Source organism: Trichosurus vulpecula, chromosome 4, assembly GCF_011100635.1.
Source record: "Trichosurus vulpecula isolate mTriVul1 chromosome 4, mTriVul1.pri, whole genome shotgun sequence".
Classification (NCBI taxonomy): Eukaryota; Metazoa; Chordata; class Mammalia; order Diprotodontia; family Phalangeridae; genus Trichosurus; species Trichosurus vulpecula.
Window position 1 is genome coordinate 237,322,719 of NC_050576.1, and position 16,363 is coordinate 237,339,081.

At 36.1% G+C, this 16,363-nt stretch overlaps 1 pseudogene; it reads left to right on the forward strand.

Annotated features, from left to right (window-relative positions):
* Positions 1-518: 518 nt before the first annotated feature.
* LOC118847046 lies at positions 519-1,443 on the forward strand (annotated as a pseudogene).
* The last annotated feature ends 14,920 nt before the right edge of the window (positions 1,444-16,363 follow it).

Below are 16,363 nucleotides of genomic sequence, written 5' to 3' on the forward strand. Positions count from 1 at the left end.
TTTTTTTTGCAGTTTATATTATGTTTTCCTTAGAAAACTCTAGAAAGTCAATTAAAATTAATTTAAATATAACATCATCAAAGTTGCAGAATATAAAATTAACTCGCACAAATAGCAAGGAAATAGAAAGAACAATTTAATTTAAAATAAGGTCAGGTTTCCTGCAGCATGCCCCTAAAATGACATGCAAATTAGACATTCCTCTGCCATCCCTTTAATGATGAGTTCTACAATACTTCTGAGAAACAAAGTGAAGCTGTTTGGGGCTATGGCATTAGTCCTCCATTCTTGGCTTCTTTTCCAGTCCTCCATGGTCTTTCATAGATCACTGGCAGTGGCTCAGTAATCCCTTCTGCCAGTTCCTTCAGGATCTCTGGTGACAGGAGATCCTGTGACACATTTGTGACAGGTTCTGCTTAAAATCCACTTTGGTTGGTGAGTCCCATGTGCATCCACATCCGTCTCTTCAGGCAACTCTTTTCTTTTTTCCTTGCCTCTCCTACCTTTTGAAAAAGGAAATGATCATTGAGCCTAGGTCCTGTGGACTAGCCCCACATCATCAATACCGGATGGACCCTTCCAACCCAGAGCCAGCAGCCAAGGAGGCAGAGCCCTCTGGCCTGACACTTGCTCCACCTGGAGTGCAACTCTGACCCCTCTTCCCCGCTTCAGGGAAGGCTGGCTACTCTGCTGACTCCTCCTTGAGGCAGACTTCTCTCCAGCCACCCACAAACCAGGTGATGGGTGCCTAGACTCTATGTCTGGGCAACCCCTGGAGGCCTCTGAACTGTAGGGGTGGAAGCTGAGGAGGGAGGTGGCTTCCTGTTGATCAATGCCTAGGGGGTCTCATACATCATGCCCCAGGCAGGTGAGGAGGTAGGGGATCCTGGCCTGGCAGGCCCCACATTTCTGCCCTGTCTGCCTTCGTGCCTTTCCCTACCTCTCAGACATGGAATGGCACACACCTGCCCAGACTGGGGCAAGGCATTCAGGCTGGCTAGCCACCTAAGGCGGCACCAGAACATGCAAGCCAGCCTGAGGCCCTTCCACTAAACTCTGTGCCCACAGCATTTCAGTGAAGCCAGGGAGCTGGCCCATCATGGCCGTGTGCCCTGAGGCGATCGTCCCTATCATTGCCCCATCTGTAGGCTTAGCTTCACTGAGGGCAACACCCTATGGCGACATGCCTGTAGCAAGCACCCACCACCCCCAGATTCTCCCAGTTCCCTCGAAGGCCCAGGCATGGACCCACCCTGGCTGGAGACAATGCTCCCAGAGCTGTCCCCCAGCCCAGATCCACCCCAAGTGGGTACTGAGGAAGATATAGAGTAGTCCCCCAGCCTGGACACTACTCCTGGAGACCTGGAGGAGGAACCTGAGCAATCCCTGAATTCAGATGCTGCCTGGCCAGCCCCAGAAGATCTGGAAGAAAAACCAGAATGATGGTCCTGGCCCAGACCTCCCTCCACAGGTTCCCTGCCTAGAACAAGCTGACATGAACCTGTCTGGGGTTGGGCCTGCAGAAGACCAAGATTGATCCTCCAGGTGAGAGAAACAAACTAGCTTGTCTGATCATTCTCCACCCCATCCCCCAATCCCAAGAAGACCCAGAGCAATCCCCTAGTTTGGATTTACCCTGGGCAGAATTCAGTGAAGTCTGGGGGTGATTCCCCAGCTGGGAGTAGCACCTGAGGATCCCAAGGAGGCCAAGGGTCCCCGGCTCTGAAGTGGTTTTAGCTGAGCCAGGGCTTGGGATGATGGGAGCCTAGGTGTCTGGGAAGGGGAGGAGGGAAGTCTAGCTCTAAGAGGAGAGATGAGACTCTTTTCTCAGAACTGGATTGGGGGTGGATATGGGGCCAAGGAAACAAATGTGTCTGTCTGCCAGGCAAAAAAATGGCTAGAATTGATAATATTCTTGGGTTTTTACCTACCAGGGCACACATTCTATAACTATATCTACAAAACTCTCTTTACAAAAGTAAAGATGTTTCCAGGGAAATAGAGAAATATTGTTTATTTTTTTTTACCATTTTAAAAAATATTGCTGAACTAGGATCTAATTATTTGTTGTTTTAACTGCAGTCACAATTTTAACTGCAGAGCCATCTGACTCAAAAAATGTTTTAATGTATATAAGTAGTATTTTCAAGTCTGCTAAATGGTAATAAATTTCATTTTTTTTTCAATATTTGATGATCTCCATATCCAGTGCATTCCTCAGTCTCTTTTTCTCTTTCTGTATGTCTGTTTCATTCTGTCTCTGTCTGTCTGTCTGTCTGTCTCTCTCTCTCATTGTCTCTTACTCTCTTTCTCTAACTATCTATCTCTGTCATTTGGAAATTTAAGCCAATTCAATAAACTTTTATTAGATAACTACCCTGTACTAGCAAATTTACTAATTTTGTGTAAATAAGATATTCATGATATAAATATAAAAGACTACAGTAAATCAGTCTTTGGTCTTTTTCCCCCTCTCATCCTCCATATTTCCCTTTACATTTCTCCATAACCTCACATATTTGCACCTTTCTATTGCTATCTCTACTTCCTCTCCTCTCATCTTTTTTTACACCTCTCTGCAATATGGATTCTTTCCTCATTGTTTAAATGAGACTACTATCTCAAAATTTGCCAATGACCTATTAATACCCAAATCTAAAAGCCTATATTCAGTTTTCATTCTTTTTGATGCTCTGCATCTTTCTGGACTGCCAAACACTCTTTTCCATTTTCTTTCTTTCTTTTTATTTTTAGGTCTACATTTTCTACCTTCCTTCATCCCCCCCCCCACCACCACCATTGAGAAGTATTTTAAACATTATATATGTGAAGTCATTTAAGATATATTTTCACCTTTACCATCTTACAGAAAAAAGCAAGAAAATAAAGAGGAAAAAGATGCTTTGATTTGCATTCAGAATCCATCAGTTGTCTATTTGGAGCTAGATAGCATTTTTATTTATAAATCCTTAGAAAATTTCATAGATCATTGTAGTGATCTAAGTTGTTAAGTTATCCACAGCTAAGTATTTTTACATTATTTCTGTGAGTATATACATTATTCTCATGATTTTACTCACTTCACTTTGCATGAGTTCATATTAGACTTCCCAGGTTTTTTTCCCAAAATCATACCCTTTGCTACTTCTTGTAGCACAGTAGTTTTCCATCACAATTATATGCCATAACTTGTTCAGCCTTTCCCCAGTTGATCATTATCTCCTCAGCTTCAAATTCTCTGCCACCACAAAAAGAGCTGCTATAGTTTTTATACATAGGTTCCTTCCCAGCAATTTTTAAATTTCTTTGTGATACAGACCAAGTAGTGATGTTCCTGGGTCAAAGATGACTCTGAAAGAATGAGGCTGACTCCACAGAACTCTGCCTCACTTAAATACAATTCACATGTGTCAAGACATCATTTATGATGTCATTGGTCTACTTTGATAACAGATAATTTCTCTAATATTAAATCCTTAGCTACTTATGTGTATCAAGTATATACTTTTCTCTTATATGAAAGATAAAGTTGTCTCTGAAATGTCTCTTTTTCCCATTTTATTCTTTTCTACTCTCTGTTCCCAAACTGACCAAGTCTAAGCCAATTTCAATGTGATAATACACAGCTATCATTTCTTAAGCATCTTGTTCTTTTTCAGAAAAAAAGACAAATAAAAGCAAGTATCTTTAATTCTTCAGCAGATTGTTATATGGGATGGACTGAAGACCATTCAACCTTCTGAGATGTCATTTTCCCTCCAAGTTCTATTAATGCTCTGCGTTTCAAGAAAGAAGCACAATACCCCAGATATAGTTCAACTAGAACAGAGAACAACAGAATCATTAATTCCTTATTGCTGTAATCAGGGTCTCTCTAACTGCAGCCTGATATTAAAATTATTTTCTTGGCTGCTATATCATGGTTGATTTACATTGGAGTTGGAGTATATCCCTCAATCCCCTTTCCAAACAATATTTTCAGTCTATCCATGCATTCTTCAAATTTTGTTTTGAGATATATTTTCAAAAAACAACAAAAAACCAACAGACATGGATTGGTATATTTAATTTTTTACACCATTTTTGTTTCAAAATTCCTCCCTTACAAATATATCTATCTATTAGTATAGAGAACAACAAAGAAAAAAAGTTTACCAAAACTCATGCAATACTTAAAACTGACAGGATATGAAATTTCTCAACTATAGCAAGAAATGGAGAGAGATATGTTTACTCATCTCCCCACTGGAGCTAAAACTTTGGCAACATAATTACAAAATGTTTGGTTTCATTTATATACTTCTTTCAATTTACCTTGCCATAAATCATGTGTATAGTGTATTCTATTTCTCATTCCCCTCACCCTACAACAGGTAATATGCCTTTCCATGCAGCTTTGAATTCTTCAAATCCATTGTTTTTTTTCTTTTAAAAAATAGGCCATTACATTGGTGTGCTAAAATTACTTTAGCTATTCCCCAATCAACGACTATGTTAAGTGGTTATTTGATATCCAAATATTTGATGCTATACTCACTTATTTGATATTATAAAAAGAACTATGATAAATATGTTGGTATAAATTGGATCTTTCTCTTTTAAATCTAAGCATATAAGATTAGGAGTGGGATCTTTGGATCAAAGATCATAGATATCAAAATCACTTTCTTAGCATAACTTCACCTTGCTTTCCAGGTTTGCTGGAACAATTCACATCTCTGTCAAAAGATTATTATTGCATCTCTTTACAAGAAGGGAAGCATGGTGTAGTGGGGAGAAAGTTGCCAAATTAAATTCCTGTCCTAAATTGTTCGCATATTGACCATGTGACATATATAAGCAAGTCATGTAAACTCTCAGTGCTAAAGAAAACTCTCTAATGTTGTAAGTTGCATAAAAGGCACCAATCTCATTTGGTAGAGGCAGTTTCTTTAACCAGGAGTAATTCATACCAAGGTTATCACATACATAGGCTCTGTAGCTATGCTTTTCTTTTTTTCTATCTAGAGAAAGAACTTCGTAGTAATTAGGACTTCCAAAGATAGTACCAAGCCACCTTACAATGTTCTTTGCTATTGGAGCAATACATAATTTTCAGAGGCTGTAGGATGACTTGTCAAGGACATTTTAGAATGGATTTATGATTTAGGAAGGGGTTAGGTAATTGTAAATGCTTCAAAATCAAAGATTCTATGTTTCTATAATATTATATTTAAAAAAATAGAAGCTCAAGGCTGAGATCTTAAATAAGGATCACATCTTCATAATGATATATCCAAAGTATGGCCATGATTGTAAATTGCAGCAAGGATAGTGGATACAAAGGTCATTATCATTTAAGCAGGCTAAGTAATGATGAGGCTGAAGTTAAAAAAAAAAGATAGAAATAAGGCCATGGCTGGAAGACACTGAGAATACAAAAGATGTCATCATTGGATTATTGAAGCATTGATATTTGGAAGAAGATGATACAAACACCTGTCATAAAACTGCAGCCACAAAAGGTAATGCAAAATCTGAAAATTATACATAGTTACGCTCATTTAAAAGTTAGTTTTGTAATTCATCATTTTTCCCTATGCTTTCTTACCTAAATCTTTGTTAGTTTTTGTTTCTTTTTTTACAGATGGGGAAAATAAGACTTGAAGGACTCCAATCTTCACTCATAAGGCATTTCAGAATATATGAGTGTGTGTGTGTATACATACACATGTATATTTACACACACACATATATGTGTGTATAGCTACACACATATCTTCTAAAGCACAACAATATTATTTTAAAGCATAGGTATCAATTTCTCTAAATAAAAGGTGATTTCACTGCTTTTAAACAGAGATAGATAAATAAAGGATGGCTATTCATAAAAGAAAATACAATGCCTTAGCTGACCTGGAGGGATGAAGAAAGAAATACCGAATGGGACTTCATTTCTGGGCTTACCCCATATGATTACTATGAAAAAACATTTAAATTTCATCATTTACCAGAAATACCTCTTTATCCCCTGAAATACACACACAAACATACATACATTTACATATACATATACATAGATGCATATACATATGCATATACATATGCGTATACACATACACATACATATACATATATGCATATATACACACATATGTATGTATGTTAGGAAGTTAGGAAGCAAATGTGAGGCAATCTTGGGAGAATTTTTTAAGTAGGTTTTCAGCTAATGTGTTTGTAGAAAGGGGAAAAGACATAATTGTTAAATTCCTTTGTCCTTATTCCAAGATCAAATGAAAATGGCATTGTCGGTGAGAATAGATGTTGGTGTCTTTTACAAAGATGTTTCAGAAAATAAAAAGTTTGAAGATTTTTGGTGTCTTTTGTTTCTTTCTGCAAACTAAATACAGATACACATTTCAAGAAAAAAATATTTTTGTGTGGAAATGAGCAAAGGAAACAGTGACATCTACAGTAGTGAGTGTTAACATAAGAGTTATGACTGTAATCCATCATCAGCTTTACACATCTTTTTCATCTTCAGCCTAGAAAGCATTACCACAGATGCTGCTTATATCCTAGTATACTATCTAAATGATGAGAGGTGAATCATTCAAAACCTCCTTAATATAATGAGAATGGAGAAGTGTACTGCAGCTCCTGCTAAAAAAATAGATTGCCTTCTATTTAAGTGATACATAAAATATAGATGGAGTAGTGTTGCTTTCTTCATGAGGAAATGAAGAAACCTTCTTCATGTTGGAAATGATGTTAGATTATGTGAATTTTTTCAAAACAAATCAGGAAAAATGCTTATTTTCTTCTTACCTTAGATATTTTCCACAATTCTCTCTTTGTTAAAAGCCAAAGAATGGGAAGCCAGAGGCAGGGAAAATAAAAATTCCACATTCAATATTACAGCTTCTGTGAAGTGAATTTGCTCTGCTTCCCTCACGGATAAATAGGTAGATATAGTTCTGCTCCTAACAGTCTCCCAGCTGCTCCTCAGAATTCACCTACCTTAGATCCATACTTTTTAAATATGTAGTTTCAACCTTACTTCCCAGGCCACTGATCAGAATTATGTATTATTTACAACTAGGCCTGGCCATAGCCATGTTCAGTGAACAGCAGAGTCAGGAAAACGTCAGACCTGGATTGGGTTGGAGATGGTTCCTCATGTTAGAGGTGTCCAGAATCAAAAGGTAAAGTTCTAAACAGGCAGAATCAGGCCTAGGGCAGCCCCCTAATTGGCTTAGGAAAATTTTCACATAGATATCCTATTCTGGACCGGTCTAAGGAAGGAATTTGTACTGAGGTTGGGTAAGATCAAACTGCAGTTTATTCACCTGGCCATGGTCTATTGTCTGCTTTGGAGGACTTTGGATCATTCATCCTGAGCTGTCCTGGATCCTGAAAGTCATCTGGATTAACCTTAACATTTTACACATGAGGAAACTGAGGAACAGAAAGAAAAAGTACCCAATGTCATACAGGTAGAAAGTGGTAGGGATGAAATTGAACACAAACATTTACCTCAAGACAGTGCCCTTTCTACCATACCACATTGTCAGTATCCTGTTGATCAGCAAGCTCACTAATTTATATTGATAGTGTCATTAGGTAGATAGAATAGGGGCCTTGGCCTCAGAAAGATCTGTGTCTGAATTCCCTCCCGTGCACTTAATCGCTATTTTATCCTGGACAATTCACTGTGCTTCTCTGCTCATCACTTTCTCTATCTCTAAAATGGATATAGTAATATATATTAAGAGATTCACCTGAAATAGTGATATTAAAGAAAAATATTCCATCTTGAAGTGCTAAAAAATATGATGGTTGATTTTTCATGTGGAGCTCAGAAAATATTCATCTCAGAGCTTTCCAGTCTTTGTCAGACAAAAAGGCATTGATCATAGGATCATAGGAATGAGAATTGTATGATCCTAGAAAGCATAGAGTACATTTAGAGAAGAAGAGAATAGATGCCTCTAGCCTTATCGTGGGTGCTAACATCTTCAGCGTATGGCAGGGCCTTAATCCCTTGGGTGCTATTTGTCTGGGAACAGGGCTCCATCTGGGACCAGAATTTGTCATTACTCTTACTAGACTATAATACTGTCACTTTGCCTTGAACATCAAGCTAGACAAATGCTTATTGAATTAATTGGGGTGGGGGCGGGGAGAGAGCTAGGTGGTGCAGTGAATAGAGTACCAGTCCTGGATTCAGGAGGACCTGAGTTCAAATTTGGTCTCAGACACTTGACACTAGCTGTGTGACCCTAGACAAGTCACTTAACCTGGATTGCCTCATCAAAAAAAAAAAGAATTGAGTTGAATTGCATTAGCTTTCCACTACACAATCTAATATTTAAAAATGTCTTCAGTATTTCTACCCTCAGTATAGCAATTATTGCTTTACATTTCTTGATATGTTGCTTGTAATTGTTTCTAAGTCAGTTTACAATCCTTTATAGTAGAGAAATCCACTTTTCAGTAAGTTTACAACACAGTAGAATTGATTTGGAAGAGACAAACATAAATACACACATACATATACATATTTATATATATATATATATATATATACATGCATACATTTATATATCCATATGTGTTATACACCCATATACATACATATGCATGTACACACACTCACACACACACACACATATATAATAGTCTGCTTTAATGTATAGTTTTAACTATATTTCTAAGCCCAGTTTTCAGAAGTATATATGGAACATATATGCCAATGCATGCATGCATGTATATAACATATATGTATAATGTGTGTATATACACATGAAATAAATTGAGAATTAAAAGTCTGTTTACTTATGTGGACTCTCCTAAGAAATATACATTTGTGATAATATAGGAGATTCATGCCAAAGTTGTCTTATGTGTCCAAATCACGAGACAATAACCTGCTGTTTTGGGACAATAATGCTTTCCTGTCTCTGCTTCCTTTGAAGGTGTTTGGACAAAGGGAAACATATATTACAAAGACCAGAAAAGATCCAGATTATGGTGGAATGAAGAAAAACACACAAAGCATGGGTTTGTTTCATTTGGCTGTCCCCTCCTCCCCAATCTGAAAGAGGTTTCCTTGGCAACCATTTCATAGGAAGTCCCAAAGTAAAACTATTAACATAGAATTTTTTTGTTGACTTCCACGGTTTCTGCATTTTACAACCTGTCCCCTACTGAGGTTACATTTTTTTCTTTTTATTTTCCTTTAAAGGGGTGTTTTTGTTTGTTTTCTGAACATAGTATAAAAGCAAATATGTTTAAAACATATTTAAATTTCTTTACAATGTCATTTTGAACATTCCATTGACTAAGTCATTCTCTTGGATTGTCTCAAAGGATTGTGTTATCATAAAATTCTTTTTTTTTCTGTCTTTTTTGCTGGATCGTCATCCGTTTCATGCCCACTCTCCCATTGGGAACTGCCTATTGGACAACTCAAACTTAAATTCAACATGTCCAAGACAGAACTCATTACTTCTCCTCACCCCAACCTTCCCCTCTTCTTAATTACCCTATTACTATCAAAACTACCATTATCTTTCCAGTCACCCAAGGCTCACAACCTGGACTCCTCACTTTCCCTCTTCTCCCCCACTCCTGCAATGGCCAATCATTTGACAAATCCTACCACTTCTACTTTCCTGACATCTCTTGTATATGAACCCTTCTCTTCTTTGACATTGCCATCCCTCTGGTTCAGGCCTTCGTCATCTGGACTATTGCAATAACTTGCTTATTGGGCTCCCTGACTTAAGTCTCTCTTCACTCCAATCTATCCTCCATTCAGCTGTAAATTTGATCTTCCTAAAGCATGGGTCTAACCATATTACCTCTTGTCACCTCCATTCAGTAAACTCCAGTGTCTCCCTTTACCTCCAGGGTCAAATATAAAATTCTCTCTTTGGCTTTTAAAGCTTTTTTATAACCTGGCTATTTTCTGCCTTTTCACTCTTCTTACTTCCCTTTATGTCCTCTCTGGTCCAGTGACTCAAGCCACTTTCTTGTTTCCCTCCTCCCTTGTTAGGGCACTATATCACAGTTTAAAGAGCACTGACTCTGGCATCAGAAGACTTGGGTTCAAGTGCTATCTCTGACAGTATGTGTAACATTAAACTTTCATCTCGCTGGACTTAGTTCCTTCCTTATTTTTTAAATTAATTTTTTTCCCAATTCTCAAGCATTTAGTTTTGACACCTTGAAAAACTTTTCTTGATGTTTTTTTTTTTTCTCTGAAACACCTATCACTTTCAGATGTTGCTCTCTTTTGTAACAAAGCAGAACAAAGCAATACATTGGCCATGCCTGACAATATATGCCTCATTTCTTGCCCATAGTCTTCCAGTTCTTTTCAGGGAAGGACAACTTATTGAGGATGTTATGGAGGAAACTCATTCTTCAAGGTGGAGTCAAACTAGCTGTTCTCTCTTTCAACTGTGAGGTCCAGTGATTTTGTGATTCTGTGATTCCACCCCATTTGGACTTCGTTTATTTATTTATTTTTCGTTTTCAACTTTGATTTCCACAAGATTTTGAGTTACACATTTTCTCCCCATCTCTACTCTCCCCCACCCCAAGATGGCATAAATTCTGATTACCCCATTCCCCAGTCTACCTTCCCTTCTATCACCCCACTCCCCCCCCATCCCCTTTTCCCTTACTTTCTTGTAGGGCAAGATAGATTTCTATACCCCATTGCCTGTATATCTTATTTCCCAGTTGCATGTAAAAACAACTTTTTTTAAACATTTCTTTTTAGAACTTTGAATTCCAAATTCTCTCTCTTCTTCCCTTCCCACCCACACTCCTTGAGAAGGAAAGCAATTCAACATAGGCCACACATGTATCATTATGCAAAACACTTTATAATGAAATTCTTTTGCATTGTATAGTTACATACAGAAATTTCCTTTTTTTTCAAATAGGTAGGAAGAGCAAATTAGGACTTATAAAAGAGTCACATCTGGTCCTATTTGGTTATTCATTTTATCTTATTCTTGAAGGGACTCCAAGGATCCTTTTTTCTGTTTCATATGATTTCAGTCCATACCAGTCTGGAAACCATCACGTATGTTGGTTCTATATCCATGAGCTTTCTTGAGAGATGTCTGTGGGTATTCACTGCTTTAAGCAATTTGTAAATGAGAAAATTTGAAGTGATCATAGGATCACTAATTTAGAATTGAAAGGAATCTTGGAGGTCACTTGTCCATCTAGAAAAGCTAACATTCTCTTTTTACAGAGCAGAAAAACCAAGGCTCCGTGTCATGAATAAGATCACACAAGTATTGAGGGGGGAAAGTAAGTACTGGAAACAAAGTTCTAGGACTCTAAACTCAGTACTCTTTTTCAAAAACCATTTATTGTTTGGTATTTTCTAAGATGACTTGTAGAAATATATTTTTTTATCCTTGCCAACATAATCAAAATTAAACAACCTCCCAAGGAAATAGTCTGATTAAGAAACAGAAATTCATTTATTTGTTTTTATTTTCCTTAAGGCCAGTAAGGGCCAGTTCCCTCAGAAGTACTTTTAGAAACCCATTTTCTTCTGATGTCACATTAAGTTAGGAAGAACCATATCCGTGTTGTATGGTTTCAATGAATTTCAAACCATTAGTTGAAGGATATTTTATTGCTTGTTTTGTTTGGATTTTAGAATTGGCCTAAGAAAGCTATTTCTTTATTTATTCCTGGGCCTTAGATTTTCATTTGTTTGTTTTCTTTTGTTTTGTTTTTGTTAGTTTTTTTTTGTTTGGTTGGTTTGTTATACCTCTGGTTGTTACCAGGCATTATTGGTTCCCTTTGGAACATAGAAATAGGCATGAAAAACCTTAATGGGGATAAAAGTATTTAAAAGATTCCCAAAGTTATTCCTTTCCATACTAATAAGTGTTTATATTAAAATGATAATAATTTGTTTATAATAGCTCACATACTATGGAAAGTAACAGAGGAAACAAAAGAATATCATTGTGATAGATGAGGATTTTTTTAGAAAAAAAAATCTACTAATACAGGCAGCAATAAAACACATGCCAAGATGATGCATCCATCATGTATACATATATGTATGTATGTATGTATGTATGTATGTGTATATATGCATGTATATATAGGGGCATGTATGTACACATACATAGTATGTGTATATATGCATTCACATATGTATGTATATGCATGTGTCCACACATAGAAAAATATATCTATACATGCATGTATATCAAGCATATATGTATACATGCAAAAATATGCAGAATGTGGGTCGTGTACAAGGTTAATTAATGCAAGGATTTAAATCACATCTTATATTTACCATGGAGACTTTGATGTGTGTTACTCAGAAAGGAAATGTGGCTATGAAATAAAATATCTTAATTTAAAAAAAATTCAAACTACATAATGTAGCAAAATGAATTATTCTCACTTCAAGAAATTAAAAAATGAAGGTGCAAATGGTGGAGATAAGTATAGTGGAAGCATTTATATAAGTATAATGTAAGAAAAAGGAGAAAATATTTTATCATTGGACTGTGGACCACCTACACAAGATTTTCAAGAATAAAATTTTCATGACAGAAATACATGATTTCAATTATGGAAGAAAATGGCCATCTGAAGATATGGGTGTGAATGCACACAGAGATAATTAAATACCTTTTAAATTCTGGTTTCCAAATTTCAAAAAGAACATTGAAAAACTTATTCCTAAAAAGGCAGACAGTGTGTTAAAGGCACTCAAGGTAACGTCATATGAGCATCAGGTGTAGAAACTTAGAATGTTTAATCTTTCAGGGAAAAAAGACTTTGGGAAAGTCTGATAGCTACATTTAAGTTCCTCAAGGATTAGCAAATGGGATAAGGCATAAAACACTTATTCTGCTTGGCCTTTTAAGAAAGAACTAAGGAAAATTGATGAAATAAATGGAGGTACATTTTAGTTTGATGTCATGAAAAATTCTTAACAATAGAGCTATTAAAAAGTTGACTAGGTTGCCTCTAGACTATGTGATGTCTTCATTATTGGGAAGCTTCCAATAGATTTTGGGTCCATATGTTTGTTTAGTCTTAAGTTGTACTACTACATGGCCTTGGAATTCCTTTCTAACTTTCATGTACTGTGATTCCTTAGAAAACAAAACAAAGAAACCTGAAATATAAGTCCAAATGAAATAAAATATCTACTTTTCTAACTTTTATACTTAAAACTCTACTAATGAAGAAATTTTTTTACCCTTTTATTATTTTTATCTTCAGGGCCTTCTCATATTATAATCTTTTAAGGTCCAACTATTTAAATATTGTATGCACAATATTTTCACTTCTTATTAAGGGTCATGGTCTTTCAATTATCTCTATTCAATGAAAGTGACCTAATTCTTTCTTCTTTCTAATTTCAGTCAACCTGTGATCTACTCTGTCTTTACTTCTCTATTCTATGATTTTTCTGGGGGCAACTCTTTCCCTTTTTTATTGTTTTCCACTCATGTCCAAATCCCCATGACCCCATTTGGAGTTTTCTTGGCAAAGATCCTGTAAGGTTTGCCATTTCCTTCTCCAGCTCATTTTGCAGATGAGGAATTGAGACAAACAGAGATAAGTGACTTGCCCAGGGTCCCACAATTAGGATGTGTCTGTGACAAGAAGATGAGTCTCGAGTCTAGGCCCAATGCTCTATCTATTGTACCAAGTAGCTCCACTATTCCCTGTTTCTCCACTGATAAATGGTGAAACATTCTTTAATTCCTCTAGCAACCCAATTCCCCTTCACAACCCACATTGGACTTTATTTAAATGTAGAGATGACAATTAACTCTGTATATTCCTGAACTGTAAAAGTGATCAATAAACTTCATTAAAAGAAAACTAAGGGAATGTAGCATCACTGTGTCTGACCCAGCTCTTTGTAATTTACTGCCTGGAGTTGTCTCCAGGTGGATAACTCAGTATGACTCAGATATATTATTTTTTACCAGAAATCTCACTGTTTTAATACACAACCAATATTGTTATTATAACAAATCAATACCATATAATTAGAAGAATCATTCAACTATTAGATTTTCTTAGAACTGCAAATGCCATGATAAATTCTATGCAATCATTCAGGCCTAACCCATCACTTGAAAGCACTCCCCCAATTTTCATTTTCTGCATCTTTCTCTGTCTTCAAGAGTTAGCTTGGAACTAATCTCTTCTTTCTTCACTGATCCTCCTCTGTTAAAAATGTTCTTTTCCTCAAATGGTCCCAGAATACCTTTTTAAATAAGTTTTTCCTGTGCCTACATGACCCTCTGCTTTATATTATACTTTTCTCTGTGAATTTCATGTTTGTCCAACTATAATGAAAGCTCCTTAAATTCAGAGATTTTGTGCATGTGTTTTTCTGTAATCATTTTTACCTTCACCACTTATCACAACCAGTCGGTATGGGACATTGTTATTAGATGTTTGTTGAATGAATAAATGAGAAAAGAAAAAAAATATATATGTGAAAAAGATGTTAAAACTTTTAAGTTTGTACTGTTTGTTACTATATTACTATTTTGCTTAATAAAATAGTTTAATCTTCAAAAAATCCACGTAGATATGAACACCACCAACATGCCCAATGCATAAATTTAAATCAATTCAATTTGATAGAAGAGGCATTTATTTAAACTTTTTTTTGCAAAAATAAGTGGGCATAGAAGGATTGGGTTTTACATTCTCTCTCTCTCTCTCTCTCTCTCTCTCTCTCTCTCTCTCTCTCTCTCTCTCTCTCTCCCTCCCTCCCTCGCTGCCTCTCTCTCTCTCTCTTCATCTATATCCCATTATGATTTTTATGAGACAGCATCATGATGGCACAGTGGGAAAATGATTGGTTTTATAACCACAAGACAAAGATGATGTAATATTAAAATCCTCAGTATTAGAATAACTGTAAAATGTTAGGTTCATCAATAAACTCCGATGGGAACTATGAATTTTTCTAACAATTTTGAAAACAAATTGGAATTATTTAAAGAAAGTCACTAAATTTCCATATCTTTTCTTTTCTACCTTGGGAGCCAACTATTGGTCATGTTCCCCAAGGAAGCCTATATTTACCATATTATTCATATCAGTACTTCCTATGATATAAAGAACTGGAAACAAAGTGGATACTCATCAATTAGATAATTGCAAAAATGTGATATATTTCTATTAGTTGAATATTTTGCCATAAAAATAACAAATATATGCATACATACATTCAGGGACATAATATTTATATGAAATGTTTCAAAGTTAAATAAAGAGAAAGAAGAGAGCAGTATTTGTAATGACTACAACAATGTGCATAGAAACATTAAAATGAAGTTGATTTGATTACTTTAAAAGAATTCTAAACATTACATACTTAATAAAATGGACACACAGACACAGAATAAAAAAGATTGCACAAGAATCTGAATGCCTCTGTTGCGCACAGCTTGTTTTTCTTTGTTCTTTTTTTTAAATTTAATCTATATTTAGATTAACCTATAGATTTTAAAATTGCCCTGCTTATCGGTCTTCTTTTTTTTCCCTTCTGTCAATTATTCATAATGACCAGTGTCAGCCCTGGTGAACTGTTGATCAAACGTGTCTCCCTTATTTTAATTAAGTATTTTGTCATTGTTGTTTGTTCTTTGTTCTCAAAGAAGACAATATGACATATTGTTGGATGCTATAGCTATGTTTGCTGTTTAGGTTTACAAACATTTCTTTTTTTTACAAGGGAATATTAAATAAGAGTTAAGTGAGGACACATGCTGAAATGGGTATACAGTCAAAATAAGATTCTTCATTAAAATGTAAACACAAGAAAATGAAATTTACCCCTACATACGCACTCTGTTGGTAATCTTTTAATTTCTACCATCACAACACTCTCATGTAATTCCTCTTCTCTATAGTTACACAACCACAACCCTACTATATAAGCATAACACTTCTTTTTTTCTTCCAATTTCTTTTCTTTTTTTTTTTTTTTTTGGAGAGGGGAAGCCAGGGCAATTGGGGTTAAATGACTTGCCCAAGGCCACACAGCTAGTAAATGTGTCAAGTGTCTGAGGCCAGATTTGAACTCTGGTTCAAATCTCTCTCTGGTCTGAGGCCAGATTTGAACTCAGGTCCTCCTGACTCCAGGTCCAGTGCTCTACTCACGGAGCCATCTAGCTGCCCTGTCCATATCACTTCTTACCTCGATTATTTCAATAGTCTCCATACTCTCTCTGTATTTCTGTCTCTGTGTCTGTCTCTCTGTCTCTGTCTGTCTCTGTCTCTCTCTGTATTTCTCTCTGTCTCTCTGTCTCTCAAACACACACACACACACACACCCCTCAAA